The 19,629-nt window shown below is 37.8% G+C and overlaps 1 long non-coding RNA gene and 1 pseudogene across 2 annotated transcripts; one reads left to right on the top strand and one right to left on the bottom strand.

Annotated features, from left to right (window-relative positions):
• Nucleotides 1-368: 368 nt before the first annotated feature.
• On the top strand, nt 369-702 carry LOC143736523 (uncharacterized). The gene is made up of 2 exons (XR_013203469.1): nt 369-472; nt 560-702. It is a non-coding gene; the product is annotated as an uncharacterized LOC143736523 (long non-coding RNA).
• Nucleotides 703-8,396: 7,694 nt separating this feature from the next.
• Nucleotides 8,397-18,363, bottom strand: LOC143737820 (uncharacterized; annotated as a pseudogene). Its single transcript, XR_013203738.1, has 7 exons — nt 18,223-18,363; nt 18,069-18,138; nt 17,844-17,941; nt 15,928-16,011; nt 9,882-10,071; nt 9,417-9,725; nt 8,397-8,981 (listed from the first exon to the last, which is right to left on the bottom strand). The product of XR_013203738.1 is annotated as an uncharacterized LOC143737820 (transcript).
• Nucleotides 18,364-19,629: the final 1,266 nt, after the last annotated feature.

Raw genomic sequence — 19,629 nt, 5'->3', positions numbered from 1 at the left:
TCTTCGAATGTTGAAAAGTGTGTGGCGATCATAAACGAGCAAAGCGGAAACATCTTGACCGTAAGTACAAATAAAAAAGGCGATAGCAGACAACAAACTAAGCAGACGAGACAGAGACAGACGGCTTGCCATACACACCGGCGCCATCATCCCGTGAGATGATTACGTCACGTCACATATTGTGGGCTGCCTTGATTTGTACTAACATGCATGTTTCCTTTATTGTTAAAGGGGCAGACCAGCCACTGTTTCTTGTATATTTTAGATTTATATTGTGGTTTATTGTTAATTGATATTGACTTTGATCCTAAATGTTGTGTATCATTTGCTTTGTTTTTTTGGTACTGCTCTCCTCTTTTTGTGTTCCAGTGCTCAGAGACCTTGTACAGGGCCGGGCCTGCATCTACAGTAGAACCTCCTTCAGTGTAGGTGATTTGGGTGGTGTGACACTGCTGTGTGGTGTGTGCTGAAGGTTGGCACTGATATAGTGACTTAAAGGTTACTACTTATTTGCTATGTATGCTGTGGTTTTTTTTATGTTTTCTTCTGTCTCTTACAGGTGGTAGGAGGTCCACAAGGGCAGGCCCGACCCTCTTGCAGTCTTAAGGAGAGCTAATTCCAACTTCTGTGAATGTTATTATCGACAAGTTTTTAACATTTGATGGTTTTATTGGAACAATAAAATTATCTTTTTATAAACTACATTTGTTGTCCAAAATCAGTATTGTGACCTTTAGAGGGCTCCTCCTGCCTTAAATAAGGAGGTGGCGTAGTCAGTTTATATTTCTTACACTACATATGTAAAGCTCTTTTCCAGAAACACAATTCTGAGATGCCTTCATCACAAAACACACTAGCTGCATCTGAAAGCTTAGGGAATGACTTTGCAGGCAGCGTTTGCGCACAAAGGTTCCTCACGAAACTTATTTCAGTCAGACTTCTGAGGCAGTGTTAAGGTTTAATGATCTACAGCAAAATAGAGCAAGCTTTGGTGAAATCTAGGTGAATATTTAATGACTAGAGTAGTAATTTCTCACCAGTAATGACATAAGTAGAAAACATGATCAAAATGAACAATTACACACAAACTGAGACCAGTCTCAACTTTCAGATGCCATCTTTATTTTTCTAGCTCAACTGTCACAGAAAGGAAAGCATGAAGTGGAAAGTAAAGGATACATCTATGCTGCTGCCTTGTCTCCTGAGATTCCTTCATCTGATCGATTTTAGAAGTGAAACTAACAGTGGATTTGGATGTGGGAATGCATCCTCCGAAGGCAGCATTTATCAGTTTTCAGACGCATCCACTGTGTCAATATAATGAATTCAATGTATCTCAGAAATCGTACTCGGTTACAAACGTAACCTAGGTTCTCTCTAGAGAGGGAACGAGTACTGCGTAATATCTTACTCTACGGGGAAAACCTCTTTTCCACGAGATATTGAATCCTTAATTTTGAATCAATGTAAAACGCGTTGCGGCAGCATGCAGACATAGGCAAGACGGCTCGCGTGCCTATTGTCTGCCCTGCGGCAACAGCAGCAGCCTATCGAGAGAGGTCCTGGGTGACGCCATATCCAATGGGGGCGCTTCGCGCCCATTTCGTCACGTCCCCCACAAAGGGCGTGGCCTCATCCTATAAATATAGCTCGACAGGCTGATACAAACTGGTTTTCATCGCCGAAGCGAACCAGACCGTGTTCAAAGCACGGCAAGATACGCAGTACTCGTTCCCTCTCTAGAGAGAACCGAGGTTACGTTAGTAACCGAGTATGCTCTCTTACGAGAGTATCTCTCGTACTGCGTAATATCTTACGCTATGGGGAACACAGTGTAACACGCCGTGCGTACTGGGATCCAACACCAAAGTCCCAATGGCAGAAGCCCGGGTTCATATAGTGCATAATCACCATAGACTCACAGAGAGTGAAGGAAGAGAGGCTAGAAGCGTCATTCCTTATAACGTAGCATCCCACAGGAGCTAATCATATTAATAGTGCACCACGCAGCCAGGGTGAAAGCTTTCAGCCTAAACTGGGTGGCCCTACAGGTTTCAACACCCATGGAGCTGTTCTATCGGTCAGTGAGCGATGCACAGGCAAAACTCAGCATCTGGGCCGGCGCAGCGGGGCAGATAGCACTGAATTCTAGACCGACAGAAGCTTGGCCTGTAAGGCGGGAACCTCTAGGTTATAAAACCTTATAAATGTAGACGGCGAGGCCCAGCCCGCCGTCGTACAGATATCTTGCAAGGTAATCCCACTAGACCATGCTCACGATGAGGCCACGCCTCTCGTGGAGTGCGCTCTGACACCCAAAGGACACTGCAGGCCCTTAGAAGTGTTAGCCAGCGCTATGGCATCGACTATCCATCTGGATAGGCTCTGTTTTGATGCGGCCAGTCCCTTAGAACGTCTGCCAAACAAAACAAAGAGCTGCTCAGTCTGTCTGAAAACAGACGAGCGGAACACATAAGTTCTTAGAGCCCTGACGGGGCAAAGGAGACTCGCGTCCTCCTCCTCATTGTGAACCGGAAGGGCGGACAGGGAAATAACCTGGGCCCTGAACGGTGTGCTGAGAGATTTAGGCACGTAACCGTGCATTGGTTTGAGTATGACTTATGAGTCTTTAGGCCCAAACTCCATACACGACGCGCTTACCGAAAGCGCTTGTAAGTCCCCTATGTGCTTCACTGAAGCGAGAGCCATTAGAAACACCGTTTTGAAAGACAGATGTTTCATGTCTGACAAATGGATTGGCTCGAAAGGGGCACCTTTCATGTCTTCCAAAACCGTAGAAAGGTCCCAAACCGGGACTCAAGGGGGTCTGTGAGGGTTCAGCCTCCGAGCTCCCCTGAGGAATCGCACGACTAGGTCGTTTTTCCCCAGTGACTGGCCGGACATTGGTTTTGTAAACGTCGCTATGGCCACCACATATACTTTGAGCGTGGATGGGGTTCTGCCCTTATCCAACAGCTCTTGAAGGAAGGAGAGCACTTCCGTAACCCCGCAGTCTACGGGTGAAAAGCCCTGAGCTTGACACCAGGCAGAGAATACAGACCATTTCGAGGAATAGAGCCGTCTAGTAGACGGGGCCCTAGCCTGCGTGATCGTGTTTAACACTCCCTCCGGGAGGTTAGCGTGTACCCGTTGATGGCCCATGCATGTAGGGACCATAGATCCGGGCGAGGATGCCAAATCAAGCCCTTCGCCTGAGAGAGGAGGTCTTTCCTCAACGCGTTTTACATTGATTCAAAATTAAGGATAATTTTTGCCTTCAATATCTTGTGGAAAATAGGTTTTCCCTGTAGTGTAAGATATTACGCAGTACGAGAGATACTCTCGTAAGAGAACTCTCTGTCTTTCTCGTATCCTTCAATGACTCCGTATCCTGGAGTGTCAATGATGGTCAGAGATGTTGGGTTTTCTTCAGCAAACACCTCATAAACAGTGATCTCAGATGTCTGGGATTGTGACTGATCTAGATGTTCTTCATCTTCATCTGTGATTTAATAAAACTCTTTATCCTCAAACTTCACTCCCAGTAAGTAGTTGATCATGGTATAACATCATGTATGTCATGGTCTTAATTTCAATCAATAAATTGAGTTAGAATAAGCACTATAGCCTGTTACCAGTAAAATCAAAATCAGTATCAACAAAATCCATCTTCGCACTGCAGATGTGGCATGTGCAGAAGCTGACTCTGAATGGCATTAGATATTTTTTACACAGACTGTTTAATGCAGAGGAGCCATGGATGCATTTACACTACAATTACAATTGCATAAATAATGTTATGAGATTAATGTGTTAAATATAACATTTGAATATTGAAATGATGAAAACAATGAAATTATAATTTTAAATATGAAACTAAAACAGCCAGTAGGTGATGGAAAGTCACCGTCTTAATGAGTGAGTTTAATCAATCGTTCATTCAGCTGATTCGTGATTTATGTTTGGTTCACTTAGTTTTGTCATCGCCACAGAGATATTAATTTGTGGGACCGTCATATTAACTTGTGCAAATGTGATAATAATTAGATCCTTATGAGATCCTATGTTGAGGGAAGGACTTTTTTTGTGGCCATGACTCCTTAATGTTGAGGGAACAGCATCTATTTCTCATGAAAACGAGTTAAATGCGTAAACAAGCTGCGTGACCATAGCAACCTGGAATTATTAGAAATAGATAGGCCTATCTATAGGCTGGATGAATCCGATGTTTTGAGGAGAATGTGCGGCTGTCAGTCGCCACCGGTTTGGAGACTGTCATTCACAATCACAGATTATACTTTTTGGAAGTATGACCAACATAAGAATTTTCACCGGAAAATGTCCTCTGAACAAGTAACATCCACTTTTGTTCTGACCAACTAAGGAAAAAAAAGGATGCAGTAAATTACGCTGATTAAAATATAACGATCGCTTATCATATCACGTCAAACTGTGCAAATTATACTTTGTTTTCAAATTGTTAATGTTAACAACATCAGCATTGCGTGACTACATTTAATGCCCTTCTGATATTTATCCTTGTTTTCGCATGAGCCCGGTTGCAGTCTCTTTTTTTCTGTAGCCACTCCTGTGGATGTGAATATCACTGAGGTGGCTCCGGCCGATAGCAGGGGCGAGACAACACCGGTCAGAGACGGCAGAGCGGGTTCTGCCACGGGAAAGACACAGGCTCGTCGTAGGGAGCCGTTCAGTGGAAGAATACACATAAGGGATTGCTGTAGGGATCCAGCCTACACTGTAAAAAAAAAAATCGTAAAAAAGCGGTCAATGACTGGCAGCTGCGGCTGCCAAACAAAAACCGTAAAAATAAAGTAAAATATCGTAATTTAAATGAAATGCAAAAAACTTTTACACAAATTTTCCTTACATTTTTTACAGAAAAACACTGTTATTTTACAACTATTTCCTGAATTATTACGATCAAACACCTTCATTGTAAAAAAAATCCCATAAAAAACAGTCAAATGACTGTCAGCAACGGCTGCCATACAAAAACCATAAAATTAATGTAAAATATCTTAATTTAAATGAGTGCAAAATACTTTTACAGAAATCTTCATTAATCTTTTTTAACAGAAACACACAGTTAAAACACAGTTACTTCACATTTATTTTCTGATTTATTTACTGAAAAACACGCAGTTAATTACATGCATGATTTGCTTTGACTATATACGTCACTACATCAGCAACTACACAGTTACTGTCAGTTAAATAAAGAAACATGCAGCATTTCATCAGTTTTATTTGCTCATCCTGGACTGAAGCTCAGGCTCTACTCTTCAACACAATGGTGACACACGAAAAACACCATACAGAAACACTTTAAACCCCAACAGAACATTAAACACTACCAGATCTCTCAGGATCTAAGCATCTTTGCTTATTACAATCCAGACTTTATTTCTTTCATACTAACATTATTATTGAGAATTAACAGAGGTTTAGAAGTTGAAGCTTTATTGAAAAGAATAAAGTTTGATGTCACCATGATGGAGATCAGTGTTTGCTTTAGTTGGGCTCTTGAACTTTTAATGTTGAACTTTAATGTTTCTCTGCCTGCATTAACTGTGTGTCTCTGATGCATATTTCTTATGGTAAGGGTCTAAGAGAAACTCAGATCGGATAATGTTGGTCACTTTGTAGTGAGAATAGTCATCATGTAGAGTCCGGCTCCATTGATACCATCTGAAGTATAATATCTGATTATGTCATTAAATATTAGTTATTCATTTTGCATGACAAAGCTTCTATAAAACATTATCCAGTGCTGTGATACTCAGATTTTATGAAGTCATTATACAGAAAATATTTGACAGGAACATTTAGACTCACTCAGACTTCAAGAATCAGCGTATGAATCACAACAATGGTGACAATGAAAAAAAAACTTTTTTGGTTGTCTCCATTGTTGAGATTCATATGTTGATTCTTGATGTCTCTATACAACTAAAAAAAAGACAACTTTTTTGTGTAGTATATATATATATATATATTAAATGCATATTGTTATAATACTGATACCACAATATTCTAAGGGTCATGTGAAAAAATATGACATTAATTAAAGACTTTGTATAAAGCTAAATACCACCTACATACTCTGTAATCTAAGCTATCATATACAGAGATTTGACTGTCATATCAGTGAATCAGATCATCATATGATGACTATGACATCATCAATTAATAATCAAGATCATCTGATATTTTCTCCAGCATTTATGACAAACATGTATCAAATACACAGTTAAAGCAGCCAGAGAAAAGCATAAGTTAAATCTCAAGGGTCATGACCCCAACTAAAGCAGACACTGATCCCAATCATGGTGACATAAAATTTATTTTAAAGTTTTTTACACTTTATTTAAATTAGCATATTTTACTTTAATTTTATGGTTTTTGTTTGGCAGCCGTAGCTGCCAGTCATTTGACCATTTTTTTACGATTTTTTTTACAATGAAGGTATATGATCGTGATTATTCAGGAAATACCTGTAAAATAACAGTGTTTTTCAGTTTATTTAATTTAGGATGTTTTACAGTTTTTTGGGGAGCTGACAGTCATTTGACCATTTTATCATTTAACTGTTTTGTTACTGTTAAATTACAGATTATATTTGTAATTTTACATACATTTTTATGTAATTTAAGAAAACAGAAAAAATACTGTATGAAAAATACAATCAATTTTCTGTATAAAAAATTTAAATTACTGTAATTTGTCATTAATGTCACAATACCTAAAATAACAGCTGGATTTTTATTTTACAGATATTATTTGTAATTTTACAGTGTTTTGAGTACAATTTAAAATGAAAGAAAATGATCGTCAAAAAATCACAGTTATTTTCTGTAAAATTAGGATTTTTTTTTACAGTGTAGCAGAGGTTTCACCAATGCCTCATATGCTTCTGACTCCATTGGAGGAGATGGCGGGCGAGTTGCGACATGCGAGCGGAGCGTAGACCGCCTTGATGGTTGATGTATGCAACGGTCACAGTGTTGTCCATACGGACCAGTACATGATTGCCGAGCAGAGGTGCTCATCAAGCAGAGGTACATGCTTTTGAGGCGTCTCAGAGCAAGGTGTACTGCTAGCAGCCTGAGGCAGTTGATGTTGGGGGCCTTTCCAGATCCCCGCTACTGCATGCCCGCTGTACGTGCCCCCCCAGCCAGTGGTGGAGGCATCTGTGGAGACCACAGCAAACCTGGACACTTATTCTAGGGGCACTCCGGGCTGGAGAAACGAAGGGTCTGACCACGGGCTGAGGGTTTGGTGGCAGGCCGGGGGGATTCTCACACGGAGCATGTCGCTCTGCCTAATTAAAGAGTTTTAAATGTCTGTTGGCTTGAATTGATTTCTTTATTTACTTTTTTTTATTTTAATTGATAAAACATTCTTTCATTTTAAAAAAGAAACTGAAATCAGCAGGACGTTATGCAAACATGGAAATTAAATCCTGTTTACATTGATCACATTCTGCATGGTCACTAATAAATGTCTGATTATACAGTAGCAAATGAAGCTGAACAGCACCACCTGTTTACTCCACCTCCTTTTCAAATAAGAACCCTGCTATTAAAAATAAACTCATAAAGGATTCTCACTTTGTTTATTGTAAGTCCATCCATTCTCCAAACCATTTGTCCTATATAAAGCCCAGATAACGTTTAACAAACATTCAATTAATGTTACTGGTAGAAAATTTGTTAATAACTTTGAGAGAACCTTGACAGAACTTTAGTTGAGAATGTAGCTGGGTACCAGCTTCTATTAGGAAGGCTCATTCTTTCGATTGTTTTAAGAAACTTCTCAAGACATATATTTTTAGCAAAGATTTTAATGAGCACTTTCTGTATAAGGAAGGTACATTACAAATACAATATATTATTATACCAAACACAGTCTAAATTCTTCTTATCAATTGTTCAATTGATCATTAATTTTAATGACAAATACATTGATATTTTCCAGACAATTTACATCCCTAATTGCAATTACACTGCAGAAGGAAAAATTACATTTGATCACAGACAATCTCAAAGACCGGCATACACAAAAATACGACATTTTTGGGCTTACATGTTTCCTTTTTTTTCTAGTTCTGAAAACATTAAGAAACAAAAACTAAACTCTAAATAGAAAAAGCCCAAATAAATTCCTAACATGCTTAAAATCACTGGATTATTGGAAGTGCAACGAGATAAATGCTGCTTTATTTTATTCTTGAGAAGTTCCCCCTGAGTGATAACCAAACTAGAAATCACTTTATCATTAAAACCCAGAACATATTAAACCCTTAACTAACATATGCTGCTACTATTCACAAGACATATGTCTATGACAAAATAACATACTGAGCATTATAAACTCTAGTAATTTCTAATTATTTGTGTTTTTATGTCCGGTTCTAAGTTTTGCAGTTCGACATTTAATTCATCAAGAATCGTTTTTAGCTCCTCTTTTGTCTCCCTAATTTTTTTCACAAATCTCATGATCTCAGACCGCAGCTCTTGCACATTTCTTGGATCTTTAGTTGACCCAGGGGTTTGGTTGCTTTCAGATTGTGTAATAGTTGCTGCAATTTCTGATTCTTGTTGAGTCGCTATTGAAGCATAATCTCTGCGGAGGTTGTGAATTTCTTTGGAGTCGAGGAAAATAAATAAGATGTCAACAGCTACAAATAGCCCAGTCAAAACCCCTGTTGCTGCTTCAGCCACACGAACGGCTCTTGCAGTCTGAGCTGCAATTCTCCCAACACTAGAGACTTGAGTTAAGCGGATAAGCTCTGCAATCCCACCCAGACCTTGTCCAAGTCGAGCCCCGACATTTGCCAAATCTGCCCCAGATTGTGCATTGGACCATGATTCCCTGCTTTCAGAAGGCACTTTTTGAGTTATCACTGCTATTTGGATGTTTTGGATGCAGCTGCTTGTGGAGGCAATTTTTTCTTGTAACTCTGGCCTTGTCCACACGGACACGGGTATTTTTATAACCGGAGTTTTTCCTACAGCGTTTAAAAAAAAAATCCCGTCCACACATGCTCGGTCTCAGTCTACATGAAAACGCAAAAACACGCTATCAAGCACGGTCAAGAGCATGCCACGCCAGCAGGCGGCGATATAAACCTTAACCGTAAAGCCGTTGGCCAATCAGAAGCGCAAATCTGACGTCAAACACAACGGATAACGGCGCACACTCTGACGTCGCAAGGCAAAAACCCCGGTTTCACTGTCTACACGACAACACTGTAACCGGCGTTTCTGAAAATCCTCACCCTGGCAGGGGTTTTCAAAAATGTTCGGTTTCAGTGCGTTTTCGTGTGGACGAACGGCCGAACCGCGTAAAAAAAGTCACGGTTATAAAAATACCCGTGTCCGTGTGGACAGGGCCTCTGTAATGATCATTTTGATCTTTTGACGGTCTGTGCGCTGGTTAACCATCTTTGTTATGTTGCTTGTACCAGAAGTTACTCCACCAGCTACTGCTACACCTATTCCCACCCCTGTTACTATCAGAGAGGCTCCAAGAGTGAACGGAGTCAGAATAAGTCCCACTATAGATGTGATTCCTCCAGCCAGTCCCACTACACCTCCTGCAAGGCTGCCTACGGTTGTGTTGTAGTGGACTTTCTCCAAACCATCGGCCAGCTCTTCAAGTACATTTAGCCTCCCATAAAGCTCTTCAATAGTTTGTGTGCTCTGAAAAAAATCTAGTTTAATGAAATAATATTTTCTTTGACGGTTCAGTGTTTTATTTAAATTCATTTGTGCCTTTGTCTAAAATATGGTTAATTTATGACTTTAGGAGACTACAGGAAAATGTATGAAAAGTTACATTTTAATTACTCAACTCACCTTTTCATAAAGATGATTAATAATGAAAGGCCTCATCAAGATCTCACTAACAGACGGTCGGTTCGCTGGATCGATCTGAAGTGTGTCTTTTACCAGCTGACGAAGTTCCTCAGAGAAGGTCTCAGGAAGAGCTTCCATAGGAGCAGGTAAGTATCTTTGTAATAATATCAACTGTTCTTCTTCCTGTAAACTAAAGACAGACAAAAATATGTGGTCACTAGTTGGTAAAAAAAAAAATTATCAGTGGACAGCTACGCTACTACCACTTTGATGCTTAAAATAGTTCATAAAGCCTACATTCAGACATTCATGGTTTCTGCAGCCACCAGGAACCTACCCCATTAGTTCATGATGAACTTACCAGTTGTGGCACACCCCCTGCCCAGCCCACGCTTACACTTCTGCTTTGCATGCCCTAACCATTGTTGACGGTAAGACTGCGCTCCTTGACTCCCTTTTCTGTCCCTTGGGCCTATTGGGTTCTGCACAGCTTTGCTGAGCGTTTCATGGTGATCAGAAAGGCATTGCATGTTATACGCAATTTCCTACTGAAGCAGGCTCTTCTGCCTCTTCTATTCTAAGTCAGTGTCGACTCCTGCGCCCGCTCAGCCCAAAGAAAAACAAACACAAATCCTGCTGCAAGCATCAGCCCCCGACCAAGGGGCAGCGAGCTGACATCTACGGCTCTCATACCCCTCGCCGCCTGGAACCAAACTTGGGAAGCCGTTCCTGGCATGTCAATTGGGTTTTAGAGACAATAAAAAAAGGTTACTCACTCAAATTCGCTCAAAGACACCTCTCAGCCATTTGGAATTTCTAGGGTTCATGAATAACTTGACGAAGACCTTGCTGTCCCCCAGCCAACGCATTGCGTGAAGAAAAATAATGTATTAGCCAACAGGGGACCCTCTCTGCGCCATTATGCTGTTCCCTCTAGTAGTTCTGCTCCCTCAGGTCATCAACCAAATCAGAGAGGACAGATGCTCGGTTTTACCAGGTTGGTTTCCAGGAATAGTTATGTTGCTGTCTGCAGCCCCATGGCCAATCCCGCTGAGGAGGGACCTTCTTTCCCAAATGGAGGGAGGCAATCTGGCATACCCAACCTGATTTGTGGAGCCTCCATCTGTGGCCTCTCGACGGGAGCCTTGACATCTCCTCCGGGAGATTATGAATACGATCTCTGAGGCCAGAGCACCTTCTACCAGGCTCCTTTACACCTGAAAATGAGCTTCCATCCTCTTATTCCTGCAAGAGCTGTTGGATGGCAGATGCACTCCATCCACGCTCAAAGTATACATGGCAGCTATCGCGGTGTACCCCTCTCCTACACTGTAAAAATGAATACAAATGAATACGCTAAATCTAATCAATAAAATTGAGGCAACAGATTACAAGCAATATTATTAATTAAATTTAACAAATTAGAATTGAGTAATAATTAACCAAATTAATTCCTTAAAAGCTAACCATTTAAAATGAGTAAATTTTACACATTTTCTTAAACAAAAATATCGGAATTAAAACAGACTGACGTCAAAGATGATTTAAGAACACTTTTTTTTGAAGATTGAACATTGAAGACACCTGATGTTAACAAGCCGAATCACTGAAGGAGAAAACCGTAATTGGTATGTTACCATTATGGAGATTAGTGTTTGCTTAAGTTGGGCTCTTGACTCTTAAATCATTGACTTTAGATTTTGTTTGGTTGTTGTATTTCAGTTATAACAGCCAGATGAACAACTAGAAAAGGTGATCTAATGGTGTTGGTTGTGTTTTAACATAATCATTATTTCACAATCATTTGACCTGAGTCACAGAGCTCGTATAGAGTCCTATTTCTCAGTTAAGTTTACTTTATATTTGAAAGTAAATAATTATAGGAGCCCTGTCCTTGTACAGCTTCATATTTTTAGCGTTTTCAATGATAAGTTCAATGACAAATCAATAATAAGACATTTTTAAAGGTACTTTATGTTGCCACACACAGACATCAAGAATTAGCGTATAAATCTCAACAATGGTGACAAACAGATCAACTCTGAACACAAGCTCATTATTTATTCATGCAGCAATGCATGATGGGAGCCATGAATGAGTTTTGATTGGTGGCATGCAGAATGCACTGCAACATGCTTTATAATTGTCACCATTGTTGAGATTCACAGGCTGATTCTTGATGTATGTGTGTCTAAAAACTAAAAAAAAAAAATTGTATTTGAGATATGTTTAAAAAATTCTTAGGATTACATTGTAAAGGTTACAAATATTATGCTGTACAAGGACAGTGCTGCTATAATTAATAAAGTAAACCTAAATTGGGCTCTATATGAGTTCCATGACTCAGGTCAAATGATTGTGAAATAATGGTTATGTTAAAACACAACCAACACCATCAGATCACCTTTTCTATTTGTTCATCTGGCTGTTATAACTGAAATACAACAACCAAACAAAATTTAAAGTCAATGATTTAAGAGTCAAGAGCCGAACTAAAGCAAACATTAATCTCCATAATGGTAACATACCAATTACGGTTTTCTCCTTCAGTGATTCGGCTTGTTAACATCAGGTGTCTTCAATGTTGGCAATAAAAAAAAAGTGTTCTTAATTCATCTTTGACGTCAGTCTGTTATTCCGATATTTTTGTTTAAATAAATGTGTAAATTTTACTCATTTTAAATGGTTAACTTTTAAGGAATTAATTTGGTTAATTATTACTCAATTCTAATTTGTTAAATTTAATTAATAATATTGCTTGTAATCTGTTGCCTCAATTTTATTGATTAGATTTAGCATATTCATTCGTATTCATTTTTACAGTGTACTGACCCACTTTCAAGAGCAAGGATTTTGCAAATCCCACGTTGAGAATTTAGAAGCAGTCGTCAGAAAAATTACAAGTTTGAGGGCAGGTTAAGTTGTTCTCGGGTGGACAACAACATAGGTATTTTCTAGTGACATAGAACCGTCACGCAGTGGGATTTGAATTACAAATTACTTGTATAGGCGGTTCATTTTCGACTTTACAATTTTGCAGAATTCTTACATTTCATAAACAGTAGGGGTGTACGGTTCACAAAATTTACGGGTCGGTTCGGTTCGATACGACACAGGTACGTTTTTGATACAGCAAAAAGAAAGAAACGTCAGAGAAATGTCCTTCATTTTTAATCGTTTTTTATAAAACGCGTTATTAATGCCGTTAACGCAAAGTTTTGTTCACATGCTGTTGCAACAACTAGTAACATTAGAAAAACTACAACACCACACCAGATCTAGCTAGACTGAAAACAAAACAACAGGCACACCGCACAAAGACTTGATTGGGCTTGCGAGCCGGTCAAGGAGTAGTAGGCTAATGTTACGTTTTGAGTGGATGATGGCGAGCGCGAGACGACGAAATGGATGCCAATAAGATTCTGAATGGAAAGATTACTTTTAAAAAAGTTCCCAAATGGTTCCATTGACAATACCAAAGTGATCTGTGTGTTTTGTAGTTTTGAACTGAGCTATCATCGCAGCACGTCGAGTCTGAAATACCACTTGATTGCCAAGCACACACACAGCTGATGTGAACTCTCTGCCCCCTCGTCAAAGCCAGCCGACAATGGATGACTTCAGACAGAAGCACATGGATACCACAACTAAGAACAAACTTACTGCCGATCCACTTTTCCATGTTGATAAGAGCATTAAAATGAGAAAAAAATAATGGATCAAAAAGAAATCAATTGACATTTAGAATACATAAAAATGTGTGATTAATTGCGAGTTAACTATGACATTAAAGCAATAAATCGCGATTCAATATTTTAATCGTTTGACTAAAATATATATTAAATAAGTGTGAGTTTCCAACATCTTGAAACTTTTAGTTTTATAAATGGGGGTAATCTTTGAAGGATGAACAAATAATGAATCACATTATATGATAATATTTGAGTTTTGAAGTGCTGGAAAAAGGTGTGAGAAAGGTGAGAGGTGCATTTTACTATTCCTGCCAAAAGTCCATGATTACAGTTAGTGTTACTACATTAAATCAAACCATGGTGAATGTTGCAGATCTGAGGACTGATAACTAGTTAATTCATGACAAAATGTTTGTACTGGTTTCCACGTCAGAGCTGTTTGATCTAATAGAGATCTACGGTTAATAACAGAGACAATTGAATGCTTCTCACTAGATCTCACAGTCGTAACGATGTTATTACTTCTGTGGTGAATGCAAATGTTTTCTTTACTGGATCTCTTAGCACTGTATGGTAACAGTGTCGCTTTATCAAGATCGGCTCGTGCTGCACTGACATTGGTCCAAACTGAAAAGCGGTCCGTGAAGCACAAATGAACAGCGCAGTTTTGTTCCGCCTTCATTCTTCCGCCAAATTGCCATTTGATGTTAGGCAACGTTGTGGTGGTCGCGCCAGTATGACTGCTAACAAACTTTTGGTTGCACCAAATCGTTTGGTTTATAATGCATACCGAACCGAAAACCTCGTACCGAGCGATTCAATACGAATATGTGTATCGCTACACCCCTAATAAACAGGTATATTACACACTGCATGAAAGGGAATATTCGGAAAAACTATAATAGGACACTTAAAACCCAGACGAGGATATATGTCTAAGGTACTTTCCACACCCTTTAAGGCACAATTTATTTCACTCTCTGCTCTCCCCTTTACTGAGGGTCAACAGACTCCACACCAGCATTGCCCTGTTCGGGCCCTTAGGATGTAAATCGAATGGCCAATTTGGCGTGCAGTGCTAATGCAAGTCGACACTGCTTCCATACCATACAAATGAGTGACTTAGAAACAGCAGCATTGAACAGGGGTTGAATAATTATGACATAACTATATTACAAAAAATTCTATATAATGACATCCTCACCTTTAATTTGCCACTAAACTGTTATAGATAAAAAAAAAAACTCTGGATCTTTAGAAAAGCTTACATTAGTAAATTATTACAGTCTCCATGCGGTTGAATATTTTTTTGCAATATATAATTTATAGTTTTATTAAAGCTTATCATTAAACCAAACATGCTCAATATCTAATGAAAGTAAATCATACCGCGCACTTCCGCATGCACATCTCATAGATGACACATCCCAGACTCCAAATTTCAATGTAAAAAAGTGAAGATTATGAAGGGTAGATTTTGAAATGTATTAAAATAATAATAGAAACATTGAAAATGGTGTTATTACGATTTCTCATCAAAAGGTCTGCATTCAAATTCTCAGGTGCTACATATGAGAGAGCTTTTATTTTCCGCTGTCTGTGCTTCAATGGACCTGATAAAAACAGAAATACATGGTTCAGATCATAATGACACATATGGACTATATTTCTTTTATTACGTGTTATTTTACGTACAAGTCATGTTTTGAATCAAATGAGTACAGTACCATTCATGAATCGCTCCTAACTCTCCAAGACGAATGGTTCCAGATGCAGTGAAAAATATGCTCTGCCATAAGAAAACACACATTGAGTTTGTTATAGCTGCAATATTAGTTTAAAAATAATAAATGGGGATTATGCTCATGCTTATTTGATTATTAATATGATTCATTTGTGACTTAACTAATTAAAACATTTCAGAAATTTGCCTTCAATTGTATTTTAAATAAGTAATGTCCTCTTTATTTGATTTCTAAAATGTATCTGTATCTGTTATCTTGTGTGCTTCTGCTGTTATTGTAACCAGCCTTTGGTCCAGTCAGACCAGAATGTCAAATTAGTTAAATGCATAAAAATTTAATCAATCATGTTATTTACCAGCTAACAAACTTTCCTGTGCGTTTAAAAGTGCAGTGAAGCCCAAGTTGTTTAACCGGAGAGTTCAGTTATGCCAATCTGATTAATTAAACAAAAATGATTTAAAAACAAATGTATGCATGAATTCACAATAAGTTCACAATAAGATCTGTAGATGAAAATGCACCTCTATTTTCTAAATCCATGTTAATATATAAACAGCAAATAGAGGTGATTTTCATTTCATGCCAACTTTAACTGTATTGCATTTATACCTTGGGTTGCAGGTTTTTATGCAGGATCTGTTGATCATGCAGGTGCTTTAATGCCATGCAGATCTTAGCAGTCCAGTCCAGAATCTATAAATACATCAAATGTGAAATTAAAAATGTGGAAAACATTTTTGCAGTAGTTTGGTATTTTAAAGGCTACGGTGAAAGACTAATATATAATATAGGCTATATATAATAATAATTTAATATATAATAACAATATAATATAAATATTCAATTTATATTCAGTATGCCTATTCATTTTTGTAAATTTTAAGCATGTTCCTTCCTAATTACTGTCACGGCTACACCAAGCTATCCCTCAACTTCCACACATTCACCATTCACAAACTGTTCACTCTCCTCTGAGTTTAATCACACTCTACACCTTATTACCACACTCAACAAGGACTGTCATACCCAGCACACTCTCATTTGTCAATATCCAACGTTTGTTTGACATCAAGCTCCAACGTTGGGCAGATGTCAAATTTAGGTTGGTATAAACCAGGAAAATAAAAAAGTTTAAAAAAACGTGAAATGCATGGCAGTACTTATTACAACTAGACATCTGACATTCTCTGATCACATTTTCTCCTGCTTTTCTTGCCATAATAAACAGCAGCCAGAGAAAAAATGATGTTAAAAAGTCAAGAGTCAAACTACAAAACCAAAGGAAACACCGATCATCATAATGGTGAATTGAAACCAAACTATTATTTTTGATAAAACCTAAACATCTAAACCTCTGTTAATTTTCAGTAAGAACTTCTGTAGACGTCTAATAGAAATAAAGTCTGTTTAGTAATAAGTGAAGTGTTTATTCCTCCTCTGCTGAGATCTTGAGAGATTTAATGTGCTGCCGTGCATTTCATTTTGCAGTGCGGTTCTTATTCAAAACAAAGTCAAGTCAAGTCTCCTTCATTTATATAGTGCTTTTAAAAACATAGATTCTTTCAAAGCAGCTTTACAGTGATAATAGGAAATTAAAGTAACAGATTGTTTTGGCTTTACAGCAGCTCTAGAATAAAGTTATTGTCCAGCTAAAGTTAGTTTTGATTGATTGACTTCCGTTGCGAAGATCATTAGTTATTATCTTATGCTGCTAACACGACAGCGCTCTAACAGATTTCGAAAAAAAAGGTTATCTCCGCGCAGACCTCAAAAATGCAAACCCGCGAAAAGCCGACGGCGTTCACATGCGCATCACGTGTTTAGTTCATAGGTCAAACAAACAAGCGTTGGGTTTAGACGTCAACCCGACTTTCATTTTCAACCAAAATATGACGTCCGACTGACGTTGGATTAGTTGAGTCCAGCGTGTGTTTGTTGGGACTTGATTAGTTGGTCACCATCAAATCAAAATGGACAATTCTTGTTTTGTTGTTTTAATGGAATATTGTAATATTTATTATAAAGATTTATATGTGCAGATTTTTTTTTTATTCATGTGCTCTCGTGATCTTTAATGAAATTAACTCCCCCTCTCTCTTGCAGCGTAATCTTTTCTCTGATGATATGTTACACACGAGGGCGGGACAGTAACCTGTCAATCACATGAGATCACAGCAGTAGCAAACCACGATGATCCATCCTACCAATTCCCCCTGCCCTACAATTTTATTTCTTTACCGAGAAGCCATTTCACTAAACTATATGGCACAAAACAGAAGACTATTACAACTTTCATTTAATGCCAACTTTAAAAATTACAATAAGAGAAAAAGAATATTGAAAACAATCAACCTAAAACTTAAACACTGCAACACAATCACAATATTAGTTCATATTTACAGATAACATGTTCAATTTGTAGACAAATGCTTTAATTTAGGTCCTTTAATTTATGTCAGTTTCACAGTTTATTTCTCTAAATCATAATGGGTTAAATTTCACCATTTCTAAATCTACAAACATACCTTAGAAAATGTAATTGTTCCCAGTAGTTTAAGTTTTGTTATCTCGGTGAGATCTCCACCCTCGCAGTGATCCAGTAAAAGATACATGCAGTCATGATCTGAAAGCAGATTCATTCATCACAGTGTGCTTTAAAAAGATTTTTTAATATCTATGCAGATACTCTAAAGCCCTGCATGTAAATTAAGATGTGTTATCAAAGTGTGACTTTTAAAGTCTCTTTTAACCTCTGATGATTTCCTTGTGTTGGACGATGTGTGGATGTTTGAGCTTTTGGAGAAAGTTTGATACGGCATCCTGAAAACATACAGACACAGACTGTGTGTATCAGAATTTCTGTCTTTAATTTAAATATCATTAGAAACAAAGTATCCATCTTACCTGGTTATCATTCAGCTTTTTAATGACAAACTGATCACCACTTTTATTTTTCACCAGCATCATATTGTCTTGTTCACTCACTAGTTCGTAGCCACTAGCTTGTAGAACTGACTGTTTGCTCCCCATCTCTGAAAGTGTCTGCAACTGTTTAAGAAAAGCATTCATGAAAGTTTAAGCATTTAATTCTGTATGTTTGTAAGATTTTTTAAATACCATAACGAACAAATTGTTGATGGTGCCAGAACACCAGAATAACATCAGACATGTTTGTATGATTAAACTGTAAAATCAGTTAATCTATTGATACTCAAATGCAGTAATGAATACTTCAATAATTAGTTTTTTTTTATGATGTATTCAATTTAATTAATAGTAAAATTCAATAAAATCAAATTGAATAATTCATACATAATTTATTTAAATAATTCAGTAAGGATTGTTATTATTCAATTAAATTACAAAAGGAATATTACATTCAAATTTGATGAAATTTTACTATTAATTAAATTACAAAAATCTTAAAAATAAAGGCTTGAATCGACAATGCTCAACAATCACTTACATATTCACTTAATTATCTCACTACAACACTGCCTCAATGCTACTTTTACTCTTTGTAGTTTTGACACTACAGGATTTTCCTGTGGGGTTGAAAGGGTTAACAGTGTAAGATAAAAAGACACAGCCATGAAATGTATTTTAACAGTAAAAAACTGTAAGTTAAAAAAACACTGAAGCCAGTAGTTTACTGTAAAAGAGTTTTGTGTGTCACCTTTGTGCTGAAGAGTAGAGCCTGTGTTTCAGTCCAGGAGAAGAACAAGAAATATTGATGGTATTCTGCATGTTGCTTTATACTCAGCAGGCGGTGATCGTGTGGTTGCTGATCCAGTGAAAATATCTTTATATAAAATATGTTTAGTGGACTCAAAAGAATAAGTTCACAGTAATAATATTCTCACATTACTAGCGCATTATTATTATTAGTTTATGAATGTAATGGCAGTTGACCAATTTAAGATTCTGCAGATGAAACGAGTTAACTCGAGTTTTAATTTAGTTCATGGTTTCTTTACAGCAGGGATGGGCAACTCCGGTCCTCGAGGGCCACTGTCCTGCAGAGTTTAAATCCAATCCTGACAAAAATTATTTTTTTAGTAATCTTGAACACATTGATTAGCTTGTTCAGGTGTGTTTAATTAGGATGGAGCTAAACTCTGCAGGACAGTGGCCCTCGAGGACCGGAGTTGCCCATCCCTGCTTTACCGTAACATACAGTATATTACAGTAAAGAACAATGTTGCCAGTATTTTACCATTAATTTACAGGTCAAAGTTTTACAGTGTACATAGTCATAGTCGTACAGACTGTTGTTCTTAAAACACCAAAAACAAATTGTCTGTAAAGGAT

This window comes from Siphateles boraxobius, unplaced genomic scaffold, assembly GCF_051911475.1.
Source record: "Siphateles boraxobius isolate OS27281-9 unplaced genomic scaffold, OSU_SipBor_1 130, whole genome shotgun sequence".
NCBI lineage: Eukaryota > Metazoa > Chordata > Actinopteri > Cypriniformes > Leuciscidae > Siphateles > Siphateles boraxobius.
This window is presented reverse-complemented; position numbering and strand designations above follow the sequence as displayed.